The sequence below is a fragment of the Heterocephalus glaber genome, unplaced genomic scaffold (assembly GCF_053883595.1).
Source record: "Heterocephalus glaber isolate CG9 unplaced genomic scaffold, H.glaber_assembly_v1.0 deba00001457, whole genome shotgun sequence".
Taxonomy (NCBI): Eukaryota; Metazoa; Chordata; class Mammalia; order Rodentia; family Bathyergidae; genus Heterocephalus; species Heterocephalus glaber.
This window is the reverse complement of record NW_028258305.1, coordinates 29,177,614-29,205,432: the sequence shown is the minus strand read 5'-3', so window position 1 is coordinate 29,205,432 and position 27,819 is coordinate 29,177,614. Positions and strand designations below refer to the sequence as shown.

The following is a 27,819-nucleotide window of genomic DNA, read 5'->3' as shown; positions in this document are numbered from 1 at the left end:
CCTCTCTGGGACCTAGAATCAAGGCACCTGGAAAACAACAACTTGGTGAAGAGAAAAAAGTAGATCTCCAGGAATCTGGAGGGAGTTGTCAGGAAAAATACAAACTAGAAAAGCTGGAGAAACAGAGCACAACATAGAGAAAAGAGCAAAGCCCTTAGGAAAGGAACCTTAGCTCTTAGAGAGGGGGATTATCTCCAATAACACAAGTTAAGTCTGGAAAGAATCGACAGCCCCCAGGAGAAACAACAGACTGGGCCAGCATCTTTAGCCCTAAGAAAAGCCCATTGTTATTGTAAACTGCAAAAACTGTGGAGTTTTATTCTGAACGTGACTCTTTCCACAGGGCAGCCTAAAATTGGAGAAGAAATCCAGTGCAGCCCCTGCCATACTTGAAAATGTTTAATCAGGAGGAAGTTGGGAAGGGGTTGTTTCAGACTGAACTACAGAACAAGTATACTTCAGGGTTTCTAGTGTCATCCTGCTACAGTGACTGGGTGGGAGTCAGCCACAAGAGTCAGTGGCAGAGAGAGCACCAGCTAGATGTAGACCTCTTAAAAAGTTTAAACTCCAGCTGGGAAGGTTATGGGGGTCCTGCCCTTCTAGTTAAGAAGCTAGGCTGGTTATGTGTAGCTTTCAGGGAGGGCAGGGTTTGAAAGTGCTAGAATTAAGTCCAGCAGACTGGCCCTCCTGCCTTCATCCAGATCCAGCACAGAGCTCAGTGGTCTGTTTGCTTTCTCCATCGGCCATTGTGATAAGGACTATGTATAGCCTGGGGTGTATGGACAGAGGGCACCTCACAAACCCACAGACTGCAAAGCTGGGTGGAGAAGGCCGTGACTTGTGAAGCACAGAGGGAAAGGAATCAAAGAATGGTCAGAGTGACTGCAGCCCTAGGGCAAACACTATCTACAGACCACACCCAGCCGGAAAGAAAAGGCTGGGCTCACCATTCACACAGGAGAAGGTGTGTGTGTGGAAACAGAATAGGTCTTAGCAGTGACTCATGGTCTCTCACTCATATTTGGTGGATTCCAAGATTGTGGACTCTGGACAGAAATCATCCATTCAAAAGTTTAGAGGAATTTTTTTGACTCATTTCCTTTTTTTTCTTTTATTGGTTTTTGGGATTTGGGTTTTTTCTCTTTTTTCTTTATTTTGTTCTTTATTTTTCTCTCTTGTTTGTTCTTTTCCATTACTTATATCAAATTCTATTAATTTTTTTTATTCCTTAATGGGATCTTTATCTCTCTTTTCTTCTCATCTTTATTTTTAAAATTTGAGTCTATTATTGTTATTGATTTTGTTGCTATTAATAAGTTTTTATTCAATAAATAAAAACCAATATCTGGTTTGCTTTGTATCATCAACAATACTGTGGTTCATCTATGGAGAACTGAGTACTGAGCCAATTACACTGTACCCTCCCTCCTGAGTTAGCTAAGGTGGTCAAAACTTGGGACAGAGGAAAAGGTCTATAATTAACCATCCCCAGAGTGCATCACTGAAAAGCAGACAACAACTAAACACATCTCCATAGTAGCAACAAAGTCTTTTCATGATAATTTTCATGATAATGCTCTGCACCAAAAATAAATAAATAAGTATTAAAAAAAACCAACAGAAATGTGAGAAGAAAAGGCAACAAAGTACTTCCAAAAACTCCCCACTCCTCCAAAGCTCCTCCAAAATCCATGGGGCATTGGTAGAAAGGAAATCAAAATCCAAACAGCTGAATTATATGAAATGATAAAAGAGGAGACCAAAAAAATAGGTCAATAAGGTGTTCAGTGGCTCAAAGATGATATAACCAAACAGATAATGAATTTAATTTTAAAAAGTATAAGCTTACAGAAGACAATAATAAAAAGCTAGCTGAGCTAAAAACATGATAGAAAACATGAATGATCAGTTTAGCAAAGAATTAGTCTACGAAAAAGTACCAACAAAAATCTAGGAGATAAAAAACTTTCTGTCAAAAAGTATGACGGCACATCTTCCAGTAATTTGCCAAAATGACGAACACAAAGGAAAAGAAGAGGGGAACCCAGTATATGTTTTCTAGGCCTTTTAGAAAACATGGGGTTGTTCCTTTGGCCGCATACATGCGAATGTACAAAAAGGGTGATATTGTAGACATCAAGGGAATGGGTACTGTTCAAAAAGGAATGCCACACAAATGTTACCATGGCAAAACTGGAAGAGTCTACAATGTCACCCAGCATGCTGTTGGCATTGTTGTAAACAAGCAAGTTAAGGGCAAGATACTTGCCAAGAGAATTAATGTGCGTATTGAGCTTATTAAACACTCAAAGAGCCAAGATAGCTTCCTGAAACGGGTCAAGGAAAATGGTCAGAAAAAGAAGGAAGCCAAAGAGAAAGGTACCTGGGTTCAACTGAAGTGCTAGCCTGCCCCACCCAGAGAAGCACACTTTGTGAGAACCAATGGGAAGGAGCCTGGGCTGTTGGCACCTATTCCCTATGAATTCATGGCATAAGCTGGGGATGTAGCTCTGCCACGCAGCACCTAATTAGCGGCTGAATGCCCTAATCTCTACTTCAAAATAAAAAATCATACTGTGTTGTAAGGATGGTTTTCTTAATTGAACAGGTGTGTGGTGCCTTTACCTCAGAGAAACAAATATTTGGAGCAGATTCTCATTATACCCAGTTAATTGTGTCAGGTCTTTACTCTTCAGTGTTTTTCTTGCTGAAAGATGTGAGGTATTGTGCAGATGTATACTCAAATGGCCAAATATTTATGAAACATTTATATTGGCTTGAAGATCCTCTAAATCACCTTGGGGACAAGATGTATCAAAATAAATGGAAGTCAGTATATGGCATTTCAGTTAAATAAATTGTTTAAAAGAAAAAAAAAAAAGTATGGTGGCAGAAGTGACAATGTGAAGACAGTGTCAGAATGAGAAGATAGGACCAAGGCAGGTGACCATATACTCAAGAGATACCTTAAACACAACAAAAGAATGTGGAAAATTGATCAAACAGCTGCTAAATGACATAAAGAAGACCAATAGAAGATTAATTAGAATTAATGATAAAATAGAAGACAACACAAATGGCATTAAAAAAACCTGTGTACAGAAATAATAGCATCTGGTGGCACACACCTGTAATACCAGCACTTGCGAGGCTGAGGCAGGGGGATTGCCATGAATTCTGGGCTACATAGTTCAAGGTCAGCCTGAACTACATAAAAAAAAAGAAATAATAGAAAAATTTCCAAATATGTGGAAAGAATTTAATGTATAGATAAGCAAAGCATACAGAGACTCATGTCTAGATAAGCAAACCATACAGAGCCTGAAATAGTCATGAACAGAAAAGAACTTCAGAACACTTCTCAGTCAAAAATCCCAGAAGTCCAACACAAGGGGAATCTTAAAAGCTGTTAGAGAAAAGCAATGACTCACCTATAAAGGTAATCTCATTATAATTACAGCAGACTTCTCAATATAAACCTTAAAGGCCAGGAAAGCTTGGAGTAGTGTTTCAAGCCCTAAAAGAAACGAACTTCCAAGTTAGACTGATTTATCCTGCAAAACTGTCTTTCAAAATTGAGGAAGAAATAGGTCTTTAAATGGCAAAGAATACCTTAAGAAGTTCATGACCACCAAAAAGGACTCCAGAAAATTCTCAAGAGTATCCTCAAAAGGGACAATGAAGCCAACAAGGCCAAAAAAATCTAATGGAATGAAAACACCAGGCAAAGTGAACAGTTAAGCAGAAGGGGGAGAAAAGGAATAAGCAACAGAAAATACAGTGGATTCCTGACTTACAAACTCAATTCATTTGCAAGGGCTGGTTGTAACTCAAGTTGGTTAATTGAAAGCTCAAGCTCCTCTACACAGCCTTCAAAGTCTCTCTCCTGTATACAGGCAGATCTCAGTGTCCTTAGAGAGACATTGGCCCAGGATTTCTCAATTAACCCCTGTGCAGGGAAGGATGTTGTAAAGTTTCTTCCAGAACTCTTTTTATGGGTTAAATCTGTGTCTGAGACCATCTGGAAGTACAAGCAGCTGGCAACTGGGTCATAACTCAAGACTTTGGTATTAAGTTAAAACTAAAATGCCAGTCATAACCCAAGTTGTTTGTATGTCAGGCAAGTCATAACTTGATGGCCCAATGTAACACAATAATAGGAATAAGTCAGTATCTTTCAGTAATAATGCTCAATGTGAATGATCTCAGCTTCCCAATCAAAAGACATAGATTGAAAGATTGAATTTTTTAAAAAAGAGGGTATGTTTTATACAAGAAACACATTTAATTTAATCTGAAAAGAAATTCATATAATACAAAATCAAAGGACAGAAAACAATATTCCATGTAATAAGAGCCTGAAAACAACCAGGAATAGCTATTGTATTTTCAGACAAAGTGGAGATCAAGCCAAAACTGATCAGAAGAGACAAAGAAGATATTGGTCACTAGATATTGGCCAAGGGAACAATTCAACAGGAAGAGATAACAATTATAAATAAGTGGCCACTGTAGCACCATTACCTGGATCCACACATCAGAGTTGCAGGGGTTATAAAGGACATTGTTCTGAGCTTGAGAAGATAGAGTAGAAGTGAACAACAAAAAGAGGGCCTCTCTGAGGCCCCTTGATGAAAATTAAAGCCCACTGGACAAGTGAAGAAAATCTCTGCAATAAAGGCACACCACACCACCTTAGTTGGGGGAGTAGTGGTATAGACCAAAGCAGTGCAGCTGCAAGTGGATCCCAGCCAGGGCTCTGCCTCAATCCCACAGGCTGGGGCACACTGGCTCAAGCCAAGGGCCTGCCTGGAAAAGAGCTGCACAGGCACACAAGCAACAGCAAGAGGTTCACCACAATACCATCAGTAAGTGCACGAGACCCTAGCCAGAAGCTTGCTCACACAACAAGAACCGGGGTGCACAGCCTCCAGCTAAAGGCCCTCTCAGACAACAGCTACATAGGGGCCCTAGCTAGTGGCATACCTAGATACCATCCCAAGCGTGCACAGACCCCAGCCAGAAGCCCACCCAGACAACAGGTCAGCTTAGGGATCCAGAAGGCCACCTTTCTGAACCCAGGAATTAGTGTGCTGGTGAGCAGCAGAGAAAAGGTAGCTCTGTGACTTGCTGAGAATTGAAGACCACTGGGTGCACAAAATGTTGCCTCAACAAAGGCACAGCAGGCTGCATCTGTTGAAATGAGAAGACACATAAACAAGTCTCAAAACCAGACTTCCAGATCACCTGAGGCAACCCCAAAGGGCAATGAGATGGAACAGTCTGATACTCAACCACCTGTTCTCCCTGAACTGGCAAGAAAAGAGGATCTGGAAAAAATGAAATCACAAATAATTTCTCAGATAACAGCAGAGATTGTGCCCATAGTGCAAGACATGATTAATAAATCTAGAGCAGAACCAGATTAAAAAAATAGAGGAGCTGAGGAACATAATGGAATCCCAACATAGGAAACAAATGGAATCCATAAAAGAAATGCAAACAGATTTCCAGGAGATTAAAAACTCCATTGAAAGTTTATGCAGCAGAATGAGCCAATGTGAGGGCAAAATTTCAGATAAAGAAGTTAAGATTGCAATGAGTGACCAGGAAAAGAAAAATTTCTTAAATATAGTAAGGGACCATGAGAAATCAATCCAACAGCTGCTAGATGATGCAAAGAAGAATGACATAAGACTGATTGGAGTCAATGAAGAAAGAAGAGAGAGAGAAGATGACATAAAAAACCTGTTCACTGAGGTGATGGCAGAAAACTACCCAAGTAGGGGAAAAGAACTTGACATACAGATAAGGGAGGCATATAGGGCTCCAACTAGCTGTGATAAAAAGAAATCTACACATAGGCATATAATAGTTAAGATTCCAGAAACCCAACAGAAGAAAAAAATTCTACAAGCAGTTAGAGAAAAGAAACAAATCACATACAAAGGGAAGCCCATCAGAATCACAGCAGACTTCTCAACGCAAACCCTCAAGGCAAGAAGAGCTTGGAGTGATGTATTTCAATCCCTAAAGGAAAACTACCTCCAACCCAGATTGATGTACCCTGCAAAACTGTCTTTCAAAATTGATGGAGAAATAAGATACTTTCATGATAAAGAGCACATTAGGAACTTCATGAATACCAAACCAGTAATCCAAAAAATTTTAGACAATATTCTAGGAAAAGACAATGAGGATCACAACCCCAGGGAGCCCAGCAGAATGAATCCATCAGGCATGACAAGAAATTAAACGCAAACGAGGAGAAGCCAACAAAAAGAAAAAGTCATAACAATGATAAGTCAATATGTATCAGTTATAACTATCAATGTTAATGGTCTCAATTCATCAATCAAAAGAAATAGACTGGCAGAATGGGTCAAGAAGCAAGATCCAACAATATGCTGCATTCAAGAAACACACTTAATTTAAAAAGAAACTCATAGACTGAAAGTTAAAGGGTGGAAAACAATACTCCATGTGACTGGAACCCAAAAAAAAGCAGGAGTAGCTATCCTCTTTGCAGATCAAGTGGATTTCAAAATCTGAAACACTTCTGGTCCCAAGAATTTCAGATAAGGGACATTCAACCTATATGTACAAATCTATTGTGAACATGTGTTTTCATTTAAGTAAAAACTTAAGAATAGAACTGTTGGTTCTTAACAGTAATACAAAAAATTTCTATATTGTTTTCCAAAATGGTTTTATTATTTCACATTCACATTAGCAGTATTAGAAGGTTCTAACTAGTTCACACCTATGCTGACATTTGTTATCTTAAAACTTTTAACTTAATCTCCCTAGTAAGTGTATAATAAGATCTTGTTATTGTACTGATTAGTATTTTTCTGATTCTACTGTTGCACACCTTTCCTTGTGCTGTACTGGCTATCATCTTCTTGTGTCTACTTTTTAATTGGGTTGTCTATTAATGAGCTGCAAGAGTTCTTTATATATTCTGGTCATAGGTTATATGCATTATAAATATGTTCTGTTTAAGGACTACTTTTCATTTTCTTCACGATGTCTTTTAAAGTTCTAAATTTTGATGGAATCTCATTTATCAATTTTTTTCTTTTATACATCATGTTTTTTGTATCCTAGGAAATTCTTGCCTGCCCTAAATTCATGAACATTTTCCCTTATAATTTCTTCTTAAACTTTTATACTTTTAGTCTTTCATATTTAGGTTCATAGATCCTTTCAAGTTATTTTTATGTACGGAAATAAAGGATTGAGGTTAATTTTTTGCATATGGATACCAGGTGTTCTAGTACCATTTGTTGAAAACATTATCTTTTCCTCTGCCCTTGAGTTGAGTTTATGTTCTATAGAATGTTAATGTTAAATAATGTTTCAAAACTCAGTGGACCATATATGTGTGGCTCTATTTCTAGATTCTCTGTTTTATTCCATTGATCTGTGTCTTTCCTTACACTAACATTGCCTTTATTACTATAGCTTTAGAGGAAGTCTTAAAATTAGGTAATAAATGTCTTCCAACACTGTTATTTTTTCAATTTTTATTTCTCCAGGTCCTTTGTACTCTTACATAACTTTTAAATTTCAATATCCAATTCTTCATTTATAGCAAGTATACATAGACCTGAATTTTTATATATACCTTGTGTTTTCTAATCCTGCTAAATTCAAATATAAGTTCTAGGGGCTCCTATAGATTTCTTAGTATTTTCTCTGTAGATGATCATTTCATCTACATATAAAGATTTTGCTTCTACCTTGCCAATCCTATCCTAATTGTGTCATTTTATTGCCAGACTATTTTGGTTTAGGCTTATGCTTCAAAGCTTAATGGACAGATGAAGAGTAGGCATATCTGCCCATGTTCCCTACCTTAGGGAGAAAGCATTGTATCTTTTCCATTCATACAAGGTGTTTTTCTGCAAGTATTGAGTACATGTCTTTTATCTGTTGAGAAGTTTCTGTTCTACTTCTAGTCTCCTGATAGCTTTTACTGTGAACAGGTGTAGAATTTAGTCCAATCCTTTTTCTGCAACTACTGGTAGGATCATGTGGCTTTTTCCTTTCCTCTGTTAAAATGATGACTTATGGGGGTGGGTCTTCCAATGCTGAACCAACACTGCCATCCCTGTAATAAAACCACTTACTGCATACTGCCAGATCTGACTTCTAATAGTTTATTTTGTTAAACAAATTTTGACTTATGTTCATACTTTTCTCCTCTATTATTTTTATCCAGTTTTAGGATTAGCACAATGTTGATTTCCTAAAATGAGGGGAGAAGTGTTTCTTCTTTTTTCTGGTTTAAATGTTTGATATAATTTATCAGTTAAAATGTATATGAGCCTGCTGTTGTCATATAGGTAGGTTTTCAAGCTAGGAATATACTTTCTTTCATAGGTCTATTCAAATTTTGTATTTGTTCCTGAGTCAGTTTCATTAATTTGTCTTCCAAGGTACTTCATAGAAGTTGTCAAATTTATTTCAAAAACAGATTTTTGTAATATGCTTTTTATATCCTTTTAAATTCTATAAAACCTGTGATAATGTCCTCTAAATCTTGATATTGTAATTTTAAAAAAATGTATAATTGTTCTTGTGTAATAGGAAGAAAAGGTCTAAAGGAGTAGGGAAAGTGGGAGGGGTAGGGGAAAGGAAAGAAGGCAAAGGAAAAAATATGAGAAAAGGAAAAAAATGGAAACAAAGTCTTTGTAAATAGAGGAGGGTGGAGGGGGTGAAGGGAGGTCAGGGGAATGGGGAAAATATAAGAACCAAGAAACGTCATGTAAAGGTACAAGATCCCAATGATGAATGTAACTATTTTTATACCTAAAATGTACCAATAAACTTAATGGAAAAAAAATTATAAATAAGTATGCACTGAACCCTGGCACATTCAACTTTATGAAACAAACACTAGTGGACAGAAAGTTCAGATAAACATCAACACAATTATGGTAGGGGACTTCAATACCCCATTATCACAAATAGATTAATTAAACAAAATATTTTAAAAAATCAGAGTTAAACAACTTTGAAAAATGGACTTAATAGATATTTATAGAATGTTGTACCCAACAACAACTGAATACATATTCTTCTCAGCAGCATATAGAACTTTCTCCAAAATAGACTACATACTGGCCCATAAAGCAGGCTTAAATATATACAAAAGAATCAAAATTATTCCATGCATATTATCACATCATACTGTAATGAAACTAGAAATCAATGGCAAAAGAAACCACAGAAATTATGCGAACACCTAGAAATTATAAATACACTCTTGAACAATCTGTGGGTCACACAAGAAATTAGATAGTTCCTAAAATCAAATAAAATTGGTATGCCAGTACAGCATACCAGAAACCCATGGGGCACAATGAAAGCAGTCCTAAGAGGGAAGTTTATAGTGGCAAATGTCAACATCAGCGAAACAGAGGAAGCCTAATAAATAACCCAATGATGCACCTCGATATCCTGGAAAAACAAGAACAGTCCAAACCCAAACTTTGTACAAGAAAGGAAACCATAAAGACCAGAGCAGAAAGTAATGAAGCCAAGACTAAAAAAATACAAAGAATGAATTGAAGAGCTTGTTATTTGAAAAACAATATAAACAAACCCTTAGCCAATCTTACCCAATAAAGGAAAGACCCAAATCAATGAAATTAGAAATCAAAAAGATGAAACTACAGTGGATATCACCAACATCCAGATTATTAATAACTACTTCAAAAATCTGTATCTAATATAATGGAGAATGTAGAAGAAATGGATAGATTTCTAGATACATATGAACCAAGATGACATCAAAAGTAAACTAAGAAAATATAAAATCAAAACTGAGCCAAGAAGATAAAACAATTTGAATAATGCAATAACAGAAGATGAAATAAAATCAGTAATTTTAAAAAACCCTACCAACTAAGAAAAGCTCAGGACCTGATGGATTCAGTGCTACATTTTACAAGAACTTCAGAGAATCTCTATTGCCAATACTCCTCAAACTCTTTAATGAAAGTGAAAGGGAAGGCGTTCTCCTAAAGTCACTCTTGGAAGCTACCATTACCCTGATTCTCAAACCAGTCAAAGATCCAATTAATAAAGAAAACTACAGGCAACTCTTTAATGAACATAGATGAAAAAATCTTCCACAATAGTCTGGCAAACAATACAACAAATTGTCAAAAAGATCATACATCACAACCAAATAGGTTTCATCCCAGGGATGCAAGGATGTTTCAACATACACAGATCAATAATGTAATACATTACATAAATAGAAGGACAAATATCATACACTCATCTCAATAGGTGCAGAAAAAGTCTTTGACAGAATCCAACATCCATTCATGATAAAGACCCTGAAGAAAATAGGTGTAGACCTTATCTCAACCTGATTAAATCTATTTATGAAAAACCTACCACTAACATCATATTAAATGTAGAAAAGCAGAAAGCTTTTCCTCTAGAATCAGGAAGAAGGTAAGAATGTCCATCTATCAGCACTCCTGCTCAATATAGTGATAGAAACATTAGCCAGAGCAATCAGGCTAGGGAGAGAAATAAAAGAGATATGTATAGGAAAAGAAGTCAAACTATCATTACTTACAGATGACACAATCCTCTATACAGAAGATCCAAAAAATACCATCAAAAGATTCCTAGAATTAATAACCAAATTCAGCAATGTAGCATGATACAAAATTAACACACAAAAATCAATAGCATTTCTGTACACCAATAAAGAGCTCACCAAGAAAGAAATTTGGAAAACAATATTATTCACAATAGCATCAAGAGAAATCAAGAACAGTGGACCCTTGACTTACGAACTTGATTGGTTCCCAAGGGCTGGTTGTAACTCAAGTTGGTTGTAAGTCAGTACAACTGAGATCTGGATGTTTACCTGGGTACACGCTATAGATAACAAGAGGCAGATGAATCTTCTGTTAACCTAATTAATCCAAGTTGTTCGTATGTCAGGCCAATTGTATCTTGAGTGTCCACTGTACTTGAAAAAGTAGATTGAAGATATCAGAAAATGGAAAGAGATCTCCTGCTCCTATATAGACAGAGCCAATATGGTTAAAATAGCCATACTTCCAAACCTGATATATAGATTTAATGCAATCACAATCAAAATACCAACAGAATTCCTCACAGAACCAGAAAAAAATCCTAAAATTCATATGAAACCAGAAGGAACCTACAATAGCAAAAGTAATCCTAGGTGACAAGAGCAAAGGAGGAAGCATCACAATCCTGGACTTCAAGTTGTATTACAAAGCTACAGTGATAAAAACAGCATGGTATTTGGAAAAGCTAAACAAAACAAAAAAACAAAAACCAGAAATGTGGATCAATGGAACAGAACAGAGGATGAATAACTCCAGACTCATTCATCTGTCTGATCTTTGACTAAGGGGCCAAAAACATACACTGGAGGAAAGATAGCCTCTTTAGCAAATGGTGTTGGGAAAACTGGCCATATATATGCAGAAAATTGAATCTAGACTCATATCTCTCATCATGTACTAAACCAAAAGAAGCAAAGATATCAATGTTAAAACAGAAACACTTAGCTGGGCATGGTGGCACATGCCTATAATCCTAGCACTCAGGAGGCTGAGGCAGGAGGATCACCTTGAATATGAGGCCAGACTGGGTGACATAGTGAGCTCAAAGCCAGCCTGAACTACAAAGTGAGACCCTGTCTCAAAAAACAAACAAAACAAAACCAATTAATGGAAGATAAAATAGATAAAACTCTTGAAGACAAAGGCATAGGCAAGACCAAACCCCAAATGCACGAGAAATAACATTAAGAATCAACAAATGGGATTATATCAAATTAAAAAGCTTCTGCACAGCAAATGAAACAACTAAATAGAGAGGCAACTGACAGAATGAAAAAAAAAATTTACCTGCTACACCTCAGACAGAGGACTAATATCTAGAATATATAAAGAACTCAAAAAAAAATTTCCAGGTATGGTGTGCACACCTGTAAGAGGCTGAGGAGGATCACTATGAGTTTGAGGCCAGCCTGGGCTACACAGTGAGTTCAAGGCCAGCCTGAACTACATAGTGAGACCTTGTCTCAAAAATCAAAATAAAGGGGCTGGGGATTTAGCTCAGTGGTTTCATTGCCTGCTGCACAAGTGCAAGGACCCGAGTTCAATCCTCAGTACCAAAAAAAATCAAAACAAAAAGAATTAGACCCTTTAAAATAAAACTCAATCAAAAAATGAGCAACTGAAATGAATAGAAACTACTTAAAAGAAGTACAAATGGCTGGTAAATAAATGAAAAAAAATGTTCAACATTTCTGGCCATTAGAGTAATGCAAATTAAACCAACACTGAGATTCCATTTTCCCCAGGGAGAATGGCCATTATTAAGAAATCAAATAGTGGGGCTGGGGATTTAGCTCAGTGGTTCTGCCACCTGCCTTGCAAGCATAGGGTCCTGAGTTCGATTCCTGGTACAAAAAACCCAACAAAACCCAAAGAAATCAAATAGTAACAAATGCTGGTGAAGCTGCAGGGAAAAAGGAACACTTCTGCATTGGTGATGGGAATGTAAACTAGTACAATCACTATGGAAATCATTCTGAAGTTCTTCAAAAAACTAAAACTAGAAATTCCATTTGACCCAGCTATTTCCCTTCTAGGTATCTTCCTAAAACATTTAAAGACATCATATTGCAATGATACAGGCATACCCATGTTTATAGTACCACACATCATAATAGGTAAGTCTTGGAAGCAGCCTATGTGTCCATCAACAGATGAATGGATAAAGAAAATGTAGCGTTTACACTCAATGGAGTACTACTCTGCTATAAAGAAGGATAAATTTGAGTCATTTGTAGGAAAATGGATACATCTTGAGGCCCTAATGTTAAGTGAAATAAATCAATACACAAGCTTAAATATCACATGGTTTCTCTTATATGAAAAACCCAAATTATAAGAGCCAAATAAAGAGAGATAACAGGAAGTAGGGAACTAGATCTTTCTCAAATTGGAAGGGGATCAAGATATGGAGGGAAGAGGGAGGGAAGGGAGTAAAAGGGGAAGTAAAAATAATTAAGATGTGTGATGTACATGCACCAACTCCCCACAGGGAATATAATCATCATGTTCTGAAAGGTGTACTATTGATAATAAAAAACACATGTAGCTGGCCATGCTGGGCAAGTTGGTGCAAGCCTTGAAATCCCAGCTGCTTAAATGTTGAAGCAGGAAGATCACAAGTTTGAGGCCAGCCATGGCAGCTTAGCAAGATACTTCCTGTCTCAGAAACGAAAACAAAAACAAAAACAGGGCTGAGGATATGGCTCAGTGGTAGAAAGCCTTGGGTTCAGGCCCCGTGGGAAGGTGGGGGCAGTCAACAAGGCCAAAGAAGAAACCACCATGAAGACTAGGAAATAATTTAAAATAAATGATAATAAAATAATGACATACCTTTTTTGGGTGGGGCAAACTGGAGATCGAGCTATATCTCCAGGTCTTTTTTTATTTTTTGAGACAGGCTCTCTTTAAATTGTTAGGTTCCTTCCTCTTCTTTTTCCTCTTTCTCCCCTTGTCCACCTTCTTCTTCCTCAGTGATATAGATCAAACCCAGAACCTCCTGCATGCGAGGCAAGCCGTCTACCACTACATTCTACATTCTAAACTGAGGAATTTACAATCTTAAGGGCTGGAATTTATAGCTTTAAGTAAGAAGGCCTAAGTCTCTCCCTCAAGAAATTAGAAAAAACTCACGAACTTGAGAAAGCATAAAAAGGAGAGGAGTAAAGAGAAAAAAATAAATGAAAAAAGTGTACAGTAACCGAAAATGATAAAATATCCCTAGCAAGACTGATCATACAAAAAATAAATACATAAAAAAGAAGGTAGCATCTCTATTAGACTCAAGCAAAGGAATGTCACTATGAATCCCACAGCTATTACAATATTGAAGAGAAAATATTTTGGACAATTTAATGACAATAAATTAGAAATAGATGAAATAGATGAAATAGGAAATTTTTAGAATAATTGAATTTACCAAAATTGATGCCAAAAATAAATACCAAAAGTGTTAGCTGAATAATCCATGTCTACTAAAGAAACTGAATAGTGTTTTAAACTCTGCATATAATAAATTTCCAGAGTCTGGTGGCTACATCAGCAAATTCTTACAAACATTTCAGCACAAAATATCCCCAGTATTATACAACATCTTTCAAAAAAATAGAAAAAAAGAGTACTTACCGGGCTGGGGATTTAGCTCAGTGGCACCACACCTTCCTTGCAAGAACAAAGTCCTGAGTTTGATCCCAGGTACAAAAAAAAAAAAAAAAAATAGAAAAACAGAATACTTACCGATTTGTTTTATGAGTCCAGTGAAATATGATTGTAGGGCTGGGGACATAGCTCAGTGGTGCTGTACCTGCCTGGCAAGTGCAAGGTCCTGAATTCGATCCTCAGTACAAAAAAGGAATATGATTATAAAACCTGAGCTCAATACAAGAAAGAAAGATTATAGGCCCTTCCTTCTTCCTCTCTTCCATTCCTCCTCCTCCTCCTCCTCCTCCCTCTTCCCCTTCCTCCTCCTCCTCTTCTTCTCCTTGTCTCTGTCTCTGTCTCTGTCTCTCTGTCTCTCTCATATTGGGGACTGAACCCCAGGCTGCCACACTGAACTACATTCCCAATCTTTAAAAAAAATTTTTTTTGTTGTTTTGTTTTGAGACAGGGCCTCCCTAAGTCACTAAATTGCCCAGGCGGAGCTCAAACTTGTGATTCTCCTGCCCCAGGCTTTCAAATTGCTTAGATTACAGGCATGCACCACCATGCCTGGGTCTTTTATAATTTTTTAAAGAATTTTTTTTCTAGTCCAAGATTAACCTCAGGAGCACACACTTCATTTAATTGTTATGTCAACATTTAAAAACTATATATATATATATATATATATATCACATACACACACACACACACACACACACATATATATATACATATATATATATATATATTTTTTTTTTTTTTTGTATCAGGGATTAAACTCAGGACCTTGCACTTGCGAGGCAGGTGCCAGAACCACTGAGCTAAATCCCCGGCCCTTAAAACTACCTTTTTAAAGAAATCACAATGACATTTTGAAGACTACCGGCCCATTGTTTTGTATTTTTTCAACTAATGTTTCCTCATGATTAGATTCAGGTCATGAATTTGAGGAGAAATACTACACAATGGTGCCATTTCTCTCCATACATCACTTCAGGATGTGATTAATGTTGACTTCTCTAATTATTGGTAATGTCAACTTTTTTTCAATCTTTATTTTTTATTAGTACATATTCCCAGTATGGTAATGTTGACTTTAATCACTTACTTAAGGTGGTGTCTCTCAGATTTCTCCATTGTAAACTTACAATCTTCTCCACATGATTAAAACTATTTTATGTGGAGGTACTTTAAGATTTATATAAATGTCCTATTTCTCATTAAACTTTTGCCCCCTAATTTAAAAAATTTTATTAGTAAATATTTATCATACACAATGATTACATTCCTTATGTGGAGTTGGTACAGGGGCATAACATATCTTAATTTCTTTGTACTCCCCTTTTAATCCCTTTTCTATGCCCCCCTCCCTCTTCCCTCCATATCTTGATCCCCTTCCAATTTGAGAAAGATCCAGCTCCCTACTTCCTATTATCTCTTTGTATTTTGCTCTTTATTTATAATTTGGGTTTCTCATATAAGAGAAACCATGTGATATTTAAGCTTGTGTATTGATTTATTTCACTTAACATTAGGGCCTCAAGGTGCATCCATTTTCCTACAAATGACTCAAATTTATCCTTCTTTATAGCAGAGTAGTACTCCATTGAATGTAAACACTACATTTTCTTTATCCATTCATCTGTTGATGGACACATGGGCTGCTTCCAAGACTTACCTATTATGATGTGTGGTACTATAAACACGGGCATGCCTGTATCATTGCAATATGATGTCTTTAACTGTTTTAGGAAGATACCTAGAAGGGAAATAGCTGGGTCAAATGGAATTTCTAGTTTTAATTTTTTGGAAAACTTCAGAATGATTTCCACAGTGATTCTACTAGTTTACATTCCCATCACCAATGTCGAAGTGTTCTTTTTTCCCTGCAGCTTTACCAGCATTTGTTATTATTTGATTTCTTGATAATGGCATTCCCCCTGGATAAGATGGAATCTCAGTGTTGGCTTAACTTTCATTTCTGTATTGGACAGAGATGTTGAAAATTTCTGCATATGTACTTCTTCTTTTAGGAAATGTCTATTTATTTCAGTTGCCCATTTTTATTTTTATTTTATTTTATTTTATTTGTACCAGGGATCAAATTCGGGTCCTTGAACTTGCAGGGCAGATGGCAAAACCACTGAGCTAAATCCCGGCCCCGGTTGCCCATTTTTACATTGGGTCTTTTATGGGAGGGGGTCTAAATTTTTTGAGTTTTTTATATATTCTAGATATTATTCCTCTGCCTGAGGAATAGGTGACAATTTTTTTTCTATTCTATAGGTTGTCTCTCCACTCTATTGGTCATTTCCTTTGATGCGCAGAAGCTTTTTAATTTGATATGATCCCATTTGTTGATTCTTGGTACCATTTCCTGTGTAACCATTGCTCTCTAATTTTAACATATTTTGAGGACCCTTTGCTGAATTAATGATTACTATGATGATTGCAAAATGATTTTCTAAATGAGTAATTTCTTATAGTTTTTACTTACATAGAATTCAAGTATAAAGAATTTCTCTCTCCTTTTATCTATCTATTCATCTGTCTGTTGTTAATTTATACAAGGATTTACTTCTTAAAATTATACTCACGGAATTTTATTTTAGTTAATGAGGCATAATTTGAGCATACTTTGATGCTCAAATTGTCCCAAATTTGATGAGTTGGAGTTTCTTTACTGTGGTTTCTGTGTGCTTTTGCAGTGTTCTCATTTTTTTTTTTTTTGAACATTCCTTACTTTTTTTAATGGAAAGAATACCAATTTAGGGATAAAATGAGAAGAGTGTGGTTGATATCAGATATAAAGGAAGATCCTTTCAACACTTCCATGCAGTCCTCAATCACTGTGGCTTGACTTGGGTCGACTGAGTTTCAATCCCATTGCTGAAATCAGATTCCTGTTCCCCACTTAGGTGCCCAGGGACTCTTCAGACACCGTGTGATGATGTCTACAGATTGCCTTTAGGAAGAGTCATGCTGTCAGAAAAGAAATTTACCAAAGTGTCAAAGAACTGAGTTCTTTGAGCATAGGTGTGAACCACCCCCAATAAGATTAGAGCTGTAAAATGGGAGCCAGATTTGAATTGAGAAGGAGCTAGGAGCTGGAACTCTTTTGTCTCTTTTGGGACTGAATGATCTACAGTTATATAACGATCGTTTTGTAAAAACTTTAGAGCACTAAAAGGATTCATTTGGGCCTTTTCTTCAAACCTATGTTTTCTTATGAAGTACTTGAAATGCCTCAATAACTAATCTTTTGAAAGTCTATGTAAGCTTCAGTGACTAGAACCATCAAGTTTTGCCTTTGGAGAGAAAGATTTTCCTGGATTCCCACTAAATAAATAAAGAACCTTGTAACTCATCATAAACCATCTGATGGGTAAATTTTGGTCATTATTTTTCCTCCTAGAGACTTTTATTTGGATTATCTTTTGCAACTTGATTGTTCTTATAGATCCAAGACCAACTGTTCCTCACAATGTCACAAATACAGAATGAATTTCTGACCTTCTCTTCCCTCTTTACTTCGTCTTTGCTGAGTCCAGTTAAGACACGTATTTCATTCAATTCTGGATTGATAGTTGTTCTCTGTGTGAATCCTGTCATTAGAACCACCCCAGAGTCTTTCTTGGTGCTATCTGGTATTATATCTACAGGATCAGAATCCATATCATAGGTAAATGTATTATTCAAATAGGTCTTTGATCTCTGGCCTCCAAATACATATAAGCAATGATTTTTAGTGGAATAAAATTCCAGAGCACTTCCTCACTTTTTAGGAAAGGAAAACTTTTAGGTTTATCTTGTACTTTCCCTATCTCCAATATAGCATCAGCTATATTCTCAAAGGACCTGGTTTATTTTATTGAACAGTGATATCAAATGACATTTAGATACCAAGATTTAGGTAACAGGTATACTTACTACAGCTGAGTATCAGTGGTCAGACATAGGAAATACATAGATATAAAATGCATAAATATTTGTATAATTTATACAATGCACACAACTATAGTTATATATAAAACCATTATTTCATATTAATAGCTCCAATTCCAATACAGTACCACAGTATTCATTCCAGTTTTCATATGTTGTAATACCCTTTACTAATATTGAGAGACCTGGCTTCTATCTATTGGAGCATATACAAAAAATACTAGAAAATATCATACTTCATATTAAAATAGTGATAGCTTTCTCCTTAATATGAGGAATGAAATGTGAGTGCCTATTGTTATTATTTCTGTGGAACATTTAATGAGAGATTCTAGCCAGTTAAATACAAAAAAAAAGGAAAGATGCTAAAAGAAAAATTTAAACTGTTATTACATGACATAGCAAACATGTATGAGGAAGTTATAAAAACAGAGTAGAGGGCTGGGGATTTAGCTCAGTGGTTCTGCCACCTGCCTTGCAAGCACAAGGTCCCGAGTTCAATCCCTGGTACCAAAAAAACCCCTAAAACCAAAAATAGAGTAGAATGTATCTTTGTATCTTACAAATATTTCTTAAATAGGATACAAGAAACATGAAATAAGAAAAAGATAAATGTAACAAGCTTTGCTTTTTGTAAGTTATGAAAATGAAAGTGCAAGCTACAGACTAGAAGAAAATATTGACAAAATGTGTTCCTGATAGAAGGCATGTATCAAGAACAATAAAGACTACAGTAAGGCATGGCGGTGGATGCCTGTAATCTCAGTGACAATGACTCTGGAGGCTGAGACAGGAGATTGCTGTTGGGGACTAGATCTCACAGTCTCTAGGTTGGTGTTATCTAGCCTAGGGAACAGAGAAGTATGCTATGTGGAAGGCTGCATGTCCCCTGGCTATGCACAGAATGCTGATAGGCTGGAACTCCTGAGGCAAGACAGCACCTGCTGAGGACAGTTGTTGATATATAGGCATTTAGGTGTAGAGAAAATCTGGTGTCTCATTAACTTAATCCTTATCCACCCATTCTCTATAGTTGCTGTTCCATGAAACATCCCCCCCCCCCTTCTCACTGGCTAATAAAAGTGAGCCAATTGTGGAGTTTTTTCTTTTAGTCTGTCCACTAGAGGCAGGTCTCCTTCTAGTCCCCTCTTTATATCTTGAATTGTCTCTGTCTCTTTTTTTTTTAAATTCCTTGTCACTCCCCACAAAAGGTAGCTGAGGGTCTGATCAGCACTCAGTAGATCGCAAATTTGAGGTCAGCCTGGGCAATTTATTGAGACCCTCTCTCAAAATAGAAAAATAAAAAGGACTAGAGTTGTAGCTCAGCACTCATTAGGTTCAATCCTCATCATTACAAAAAGAAAATAAATACATACATAAGTAAGCCCGGGTTTTAGCTCAGTGGCAGAGCACTTGCCTAGCATTCACCAAGTCCTCAGTTCAGCCTCTTGTACTAAAAATATATATATATGTACATAATAAAGAATTCTTACATCCCAATAAGAACTCAAAATAGAAGAACTTGATTAATGAAATGGGCAAAAGATTTTAATGTACATTTCCCAAGTGGCAGCAAATAGATGAAAAGATGCAATGTTAGTCATCACAGAAATGCAAACTGCTGTGAGACCTTTACACTCCCACTAGAATGGTTAGCATTAATAAGATTGACAATGCCAAGTATTGACAAAGATGTGGAACAATTGGAAAACTCATGTATTGCTGGTGGGAATGTAAATGGTATAGAACTTTAGAAAAGACTGACAAGTTCTTTTAAAGTTAAACATACATATACCATAAGACCCAGCAATTCCAATCCTAGGTATCTCTCCCCACCCCACCCTCCACCCCCTGTACTAGGGATTGAACCCAGGGCCCTGCCACTGAGCTACATTCCAACCTCCCACTCATCTTTTTTTTTCCATTTAGTTTATTGGTACATTTTAGGTGTACAAAACAGTTACATTCATCATTTGGATCTTTACATGATGTATCTGTTCTTATTTTTTCCCCATTCCCCTGCCCTCCCTTCACCCCCTCCACCCTTCCCTATTTACAAAGACTTCGTTTCCATGTTTTTCCTTTTCTCATAGTTTTTTTTCCCCTTCTTTCCTTTCCCCTTCCCCTCCCACTTCCCCTATTCCTTTAGATATTTTCTGCCTATTTCACAATATCAATTATACATTTTGATTCTTATTTACACTTTTAGTTTTTCACACCAGAGAAACTATTCGATATTTACACAAATGTGTCCTATTTATTTCACTTAAGAGTATGGCCTCAATGTGCATCCACTTAGCTATAAATGTCTCTAGTTTCTCATTCTTTATGGCTGAGTAGTACTCCATTTTATAAAAAAACCATATCTTCTTTATCCAGTCTCCGGTTGATGGGCAACTGGGGTGCTTCCAAGTTTTAGCTATTGCAACTGTGCCGCTATAAACATGGGTGCACATATATCACTGTGGTATGATTCTTTTAATTCTTTCAGGAAGATACCCAATAGAGGGATAGCTAGGTCAAATGGGACTTCCCATCCTAGTTGTTTGAGGTATCTCCATATTGATTTCCACAGTGGTTGCAACAGTCTGCACTCCCACCAACAATGAAGAAGGGTTCCTTTCTCCCCACAACCCCACCAGCATTTGTTATTGGTTGATTTCTTGATAGCAGCCATTTTTTTCTGGGGTGAGGTAGAATCTTAGCATTGTTTTCATTTGCATCTCACAAATGACCAGTGATGTTGAGCATGTTTTCATATGTTTATTTGCTGCTTTTACTTCTTTGTCTGAGAAATGTCTGTTCATTTCAGATGCCCATTTTTGAATTGAGTCTTTATATTTGGAAGGTCTGAGTTTTTTGAGTTCTTTATGTAGTCTAGATAGTAGACCTTTGTCTGAGGAACAGCTGGTAAAAATTTTTTCCCACATTGTACATTGGGTCTTAGCTCTGTTGGTGGTATCTCTTGCAGTGCAGAAGCTTTTTAATAAGATGAGATCCTAGTTGTTGAGTCTTTGTGCTAGTTCCCGTGCTACTGAGGATTTGTTCATAAAGTCTTTTCCTATGCCAATGGCGAGAGTTCTACCTAACTTGTCTTCCAGCAAGTTTAGCGTTTCTGTTTTAATATTTAGATCTTTAATCCACTTTGATTTTAGTTTAGTGCATGGTGACAGATAGGGGTCAAGTTCTAATCTTTGGCAAGTTGAAATCCAGTTTTTCCAACACCATTTATTAAAGAGGCCATCTTTCCTCCAGTGAGCTTGGTTGGCTCCTTTGTCAAAGATCGGATAGCTGAGTGTGTCTGGAGTTGTTTCTGAATCTTCTAATCTATTCCACTGATCCTCGGATCTGTTTCTTTGCCAGTACCATGCTGTTTTTTTTATCATAGTGGCTTTGTAGTGCAGTTTCAAGTTGGGAATTGTGATACCCCCTGCCATGTCTCTGTTGCCTAAAATTGCTTTTGCTAGTCTAGGTCTCTTCTGGTTCCAGATGAACTTTTGGGTTGTTTTCTCTAGTTCTGTGAAATATGCTGTTGGGATTTCAATCGGGATTGCATTGAATCTGTGCAGCAGTTTTGGAAGTATGGCCATTTTCACTATATTGTTTCTTCCTACCCAGGAACAGGGGATGTCTTTCCATTTTCTTATATCCTCTTTGATCTCTTTTTTCAGAGTGCTGGAGTTCTCAATTTAAAGGTCTTTTGCTTCCTTCATTAGATTGATTCCTAAATATTTCATTTTTTTGCATGCTATTGTGAAAGGGATTGTTTCCCTAATTTCTCCTTCAGTGAGTCTGTTATTTGTGTACAAGGCTATTGTTTTTTGAGTGTTGACCTTGTATCCAGCTACTCTACTGAATCTGTCAATTAAGTCTAGAAGTCTTTTGGCAAAGTTTTTTGGGTCTTTTATGTAGAGTATTATATCATCAGCAAATAAGGACTTCTTCCTTTCCTATCTTTATTCCTTTTATTTCTTTCTCTTGTCTAATTGCTATAGCTAATGTTTCCAAAACTATATTGAACAGGAGTGGTGATAGTGGACATCCTTGTCTTGTTCCTGATTTTAGCATGAAGGTTTTCAGTTTCTGACCATTTAGTATGATGTTGGCTATTGGTTTTTCATAGATAGCCTTTATCAAGTTGAGATAAAAACCATCTATTTCAATTTTCTGCAGGATTTTTTATCATGAATGGGTGTTTAATTTTGTCAGATGCTTTTTCTGCATCTATTGAGATGAGCATATGGTTTTTGTCCTTGACTCTGTTAGTATAGTGTATTATATTTATTGATTTACATATGTTGAACCATCCTTGCATCCCTGGGATAAATCCGACTTGGTCAGGGTGTATGATCTTCTTGATGACCCTCTGTATTCTGTTTTCCAGTATCTTATTAAGGATTTTTGCATCTGTGTTCATTATGGAGATTGGCCTGTAGTTCTTTTTTTTGGTTGGGTCTTTCCCTGGTTTTGGAATCAAAGTAATAGCTTCCAGGAATGAATTTGGAAGTATTACTTCCCTTTCAATTTCACTGAAAAGTTTAAAGAGTAGTGGCAATAGGTCTTCTCTAAATGTTTTGTAGAATTCAGCAGTGAAACCATCAGGACCTGGGCTTTTCTTTGTTGGTAAATTTTAATTATGTTTTCAATTTCACTGATTGTAATTGGAGTGTTTAGAATTTTTATATCTTCTTCATTCAACTTTGGTAATTCGTATGTATCTAGAAATCTGTCCATTTCTTCTGTGTTTTCCATTTTATTAGAGTACAGGTTCTCAAAGTAGGTATTGATGATCCTCTGGATTTCTGCTGAATCTGTTGTGAATTCACCTTTTTCATTCCTAATTGCACGTATTTGAGTCTTTTCTTTCCTTTTTTTGATAAGGTTGGCTAAGGGTGTATCAATTTTATTTATTGAAGAACCAACTGTTTGATTCATTGATTTTTTTGTATCATTCTCTTAGTCTCCATTGCATTAATTTCTGCTCTAATCTTTATAATTTCATCTCTTGTGTGAGTTTTGGGTTTGTCATGCTCTTCTTTTTCTAGGAGTTTAAGATTCAGTATTAAGTTGTTTATTTGAGCTTGCTCTGTTTTCTAGTTTGGGCATTCACTGTTATGAATTTCCCTCATAGAACTGCGTTCATTGTGTCCCATAGATTCCTGTATGTTGTATTGGCATTTATTTGTAAAAACTATCTAATTTCTTTAATTTCCTCTGTAACCATTGGTTGTCTCACTCATCTTTTGAGAGAGTCTTAAATTGCCCTGGCTGGGTTTGAATTTGCAATCCTTTTGCCTCAGCCTCCCAGAGTGCTGGAATTACTGGCATGTCCCACCACATCCATCTCTACATATCTATTTTAGAAAAATAAAACTGTGTAATATATACAAACACACTCAAATGTTCATTTCAGCTGTATTTGTAATGGCCCTAAACAAAACAACAAAATGTCCATTAAAAGATCAATGGATAAACAAATTGAGAGAAATCCATACAACTTAATACTATTAAGCAATAAAAAGCAATGACTTACTTGCTTAAGTGACAGAGATGGAATTTCAGAAGGCTGATAGTGAAAGAAGCTATGTATGAAATACAACCTACCAAATGATGCCATTTATATAAAAATCTGGAAAAAACATAATAACAGGACATACATTGTTATTGCCACTGGACAAAGGGTGGGAGAAATGAATTAACTTCAAAGGACATGGCAACTTAATGGGGCACTGGAAATATTCTGTATCATGATTATGAGGCCATGAGGATGATTAAATTACAAAATATATTTGTAAAATTCATATAATTGTATTCTTGAAAGTAAATTTCATTGTATAAGATTACATCTTGATAAATCAGACCCAAGAAAAGAAAAGTCAAAGATTTGAACAGGTGCTTCATAAATGAGAACATTCAAGTGGCCAATAAACATATGGAAAGGCACAAATTAAAATCAGAATAATTATACTCTTATCATTATGTATAAAGTCAGAAAATTGAAGTATGAAGGATTTCTGAGGACACAAAACAACAAGAACTCTCCTATGCTGCTGGTGAGAATGTCAATTGATATACCACTCTGGAAAACTGTTTGGCAGTACTTAGGAAAGCTGAATATATAAAATATGATATAAAATTCAGCAATTATAGTCCTGTGTGTAGTAGCTAGAAATTAGAAGCAGGCCAAGTGTCCATCAGTAGTAGAATGGATGAATAAATTTGGTAAATCTGTAAAATGCATTACAATACAGAAATGAGAATGGGTGAGCTACTACTACACATGACATGAAGGATTTTGTAAACATAATACTTATGAAAGAAACCCTACCCCAATTTAAAAACTGAAAACTGTATGATATATAAATATATATTGATATAAATATCTATCTATAAATATATATATATATATATATATACACACTTTTTTTTTTTTTTGTACCAGGGATCAAACTCAGGACCTTGCAATTGTGAGTCAGGTGCAGTGCCACTGAGCTAAAGCCTCGGCCCTGTAATTTATGTTGATAGGTGTAGGGATTGCAATTACCTAACAAAATGTGGTAATTGGACGGAATCTTAACAGGGCTTCTAGAGTGCCAGTGGTCCTCCTTGGGCTTCTTAGTAGTTACCTGAGTGTGTTTACTTTGTGAACATTCATTGAGATTCCACCCTTATGATTCATGCCATTTTCAACATCATTTTTATTTAAAAAGTTATAATCACACTGTATAAGTCATAATACAGAGGCACAATGTATAACCAAGTCAATCCTGCTAATCTGAATTTGCCTGATCTAATAATACCTTATAAAAATCCAAACATATAAAACAGAAAATTATTTGTAGAACAAAAGCACCATTCATAATACAGCACATCAAATACATGAAAGGAGCAAGGAAAACATCACAGCAGATCCATTTTCCAATTTTGTAAATCTATCCTAAGGAAAGAACTCAATAAAAGCACAGGGCTGGCTGTGAATATGTTCATTTAAAATATCATGTCAGCTCACAAAACACTAAAATCAGTACAAATATCTGACCATTGAATCAAGATTTAATAAATTATCATATACTGGTGTATCATCATATTAAAATGATTACTATAGGGGCTTTTAGAAGCACTATACGATAGAAGCACTATTTTTGCAGGTACAATGCTAGGTAGAAAAATCTAAATGTAAAAGTATATGTATATCATGTTTCTAATTATATAAAAATACACCAATAAGTAATGTGAACAAACAAAAAACAGTTGTATTGAAGTGATGTTTATGGATTTAGGAACTAAGAGAGGGGGTAAATTCCCATGTTCCCCATTCCCATGTTCTTTATTATTATTAGGATCAGTTAGAGTTTGTTGTTGTTGCAAATAGCAGAATCTAACTTAAATTTTAAAAAGAGGTTTATGAAGCCATATAAGAGTAGCATATAGAATTTAAGGAGTTACTGAATGACTAAGACAAAGGAAGAGGAATTGGGATGGCTGCAGAGGAATTAGGAACAATAGTTCTTTAATCAACTCTCGAGGATTCTGCCTCCTGATGACTTGCTTTGAATACTTTCTGTCCCTGTGTGCCTTCACTCAAGATTCCAATTCTTGAAAGAGAAAATCTAGTCTGAGTCCTGGATCTACCTCATGCTTTCACTGGCAACCAAAATGGGAAGCACCTGGAGTTGAGGAAAGGTTCTTCCCTAAAGGAGAGGAGTAGTGACCAGAACGGGAAGAGAAGGATGTTGAGTAGACCGACTCAGTTTAGGGAACAACTGTTCCATAAGACTTACGTCATTTTTTCAATAGATAGAACATTACTGCCTTTGTCCTGATGTTAAATGAAAATATGCTTATTGTAGAACATTTTCAAAATTTAGAAAAGTATAAAGTAAAAAGGTAATGAAGAAGATAGGATAGATTTTTAGATGGGCAGTTATTAGCACTTGGCTCAAGCATTTAAAGTTCTAGTTACATATTGCCAAAGTGCTTTTCTGATACTTGCAATTTATTAGATATGTTGCCATACCCTTACTAGCCTGAATATTAATAGTAACTCAGCAGACTTTTGCGTGAAAATTTGTACCTCCTGTTTCAGAGTGCCTTTTAATAGTAAAAGTGAAAGTTTTTTCATGTTTAGTGGCCATTGCTAATAAGTAACCATGTTATAGGCCATAAATCCATCCTAGAAGTATTCATGCATTCATTAATATGTACTGAGTGCTCATTGTAAGAACAGGGGAGTATCTCTGCTCCCAAAATGCTTGTAGCCAAGTAAGTAAAATAGATAAGAAAGCACTTCAATACATTCTAATTTGAGGGAATATTTAAAAACCAGAGTCAAGAAACAGTTTGCTAATGAAGACTTTTCTCTTGCTAAGAGAATCAGACTGGAAAGATAAGCACAAATCGAATCTCACTGGCCTACTCAGCTCTGCTAAGAAAATTAAAGCCAATATCTGAGGACAGTGGGAAAGCAAGGAAGAGAAACCTGCAGTGAGATCCTATTTATAGCAGCTAAAAATTAGGAACAGTCCAAGTGTCCATCAGTAAAATGGATGAATAAATCCTGGAGTGAGGTGATCAGATTTGTGCTTTTGAAATTTTCCATGGAGAAAACATTGGGGAAGGGTAATAACAGATATAGGCCAGACAGATGGGAAATGGCAGCTGAATTCAGGCAAAAGTTGGGATGGCTGAACCCAGTGGAGTGGTGGTAAGGGTACTGAGAAATATTTTAGGTTTAAATAGGATCCCTTGTCTCAGCCTAGGCCTCAGGAAAAATGAAGGACTGACAGAGGCTCCAAAATGTTCCATTTTTTGATGAAAAAAGCTGAGCTAGAGGTCTTAGTGTGAGGGACAAAAGGGGTGTTCCTTAAACCCCTCAATCAGGACAGGTGGCTCTGAGGTGAATATAGTATGCCACCTGGGTCCCTCTTCAGAAATACGGAGGTGATTCCTCTCGTTGCTGGGATACCTTCAGCTATCAATCCTCTTTAGGGATAGCTTTGTCTAGAAAGAGCTACTAGCCCCAAGTCACGCCCCTTTCCTGGGGTAGCCTACATTCAATGACTGATTAGAGTGGGGAATATAAAGCCCTGGTTCCCCCCAGCTTTGCAGCTCTCCAAAGTTCAGTTGAGGCCTACACTGAGACTGAATCTCAGCTCAACTTTTCCCTTTGACCCATTTTGCTCCTCTCCCTTCCCTTCCCTACCCTATCCTTCCCTTCCCGCACTTCCCTCCCCTTTTCTCCCCTCCCCTCCTTCCCCCTACTCGCCCCTTTCATTCTCTTTTCTTCCCTTCCATAGGTGTTGATCTCAAGAGAATTCCCCAATTAAAACTTGCATACCAATATCCATATCAGAGTCTGGTTCCCAGAAAACCCTCTGGGGAAGACTTCACCTGGAGATTGGAATTTGTGCCTCTCGTGGTTAGCAGCCAAGAGGAGGAAGGGTGGCTGAGAACTAGCCTGCCTAGTTTGTCCTTTCCAAATGTACAAAGCATGAGTCACTTCATCTTCCCTTCAGTAGAGTGGGTAAATGTGTGGAGAGGTGCCAACATTTATATCACCTCTACTTCTTCAATAATGTAGGAGATTTAGGATAACACTTAATGA

The 27,819-nt window shown here is 36.5% G+C and overlaps 1 protein-coding gene and 2 pseudogenes across 2 annotated transcripts in view; 2 read left to right on the top strand and 1 right to left on the bottom strand.

Annotated features, from left to right (window-relative positions):
* LOC147827011 (large ribosomal subunit protein eL21 pseudogene) overlaps positions 1-13,945 on the top strand; it is a 32,814-nt pseudogene extending 18,869 nt beyond the window's left edge. The window contains exon 5 of the transcript XR_015452997.1: positions 344-13,945. The product of XR_015452997.1 is annotated as a large ribosomal subunit protein eL21 pseudogene (transcript). The remainder of the gene's footprint in view (positions 1-343) is intronic.
* Positions 1-27,819, top strand: part of LOC101708837 (uncharacterized) — a 148,562-nt gene that overhangs the window by 19,339 nt on the left and 101,404 nt on the right. The window lies entirely within an intron of this gene.
* Positions 17,225-26,350, bottom strand: LOC147827010 (muskelin pseudogene; annotated as a pseudogene).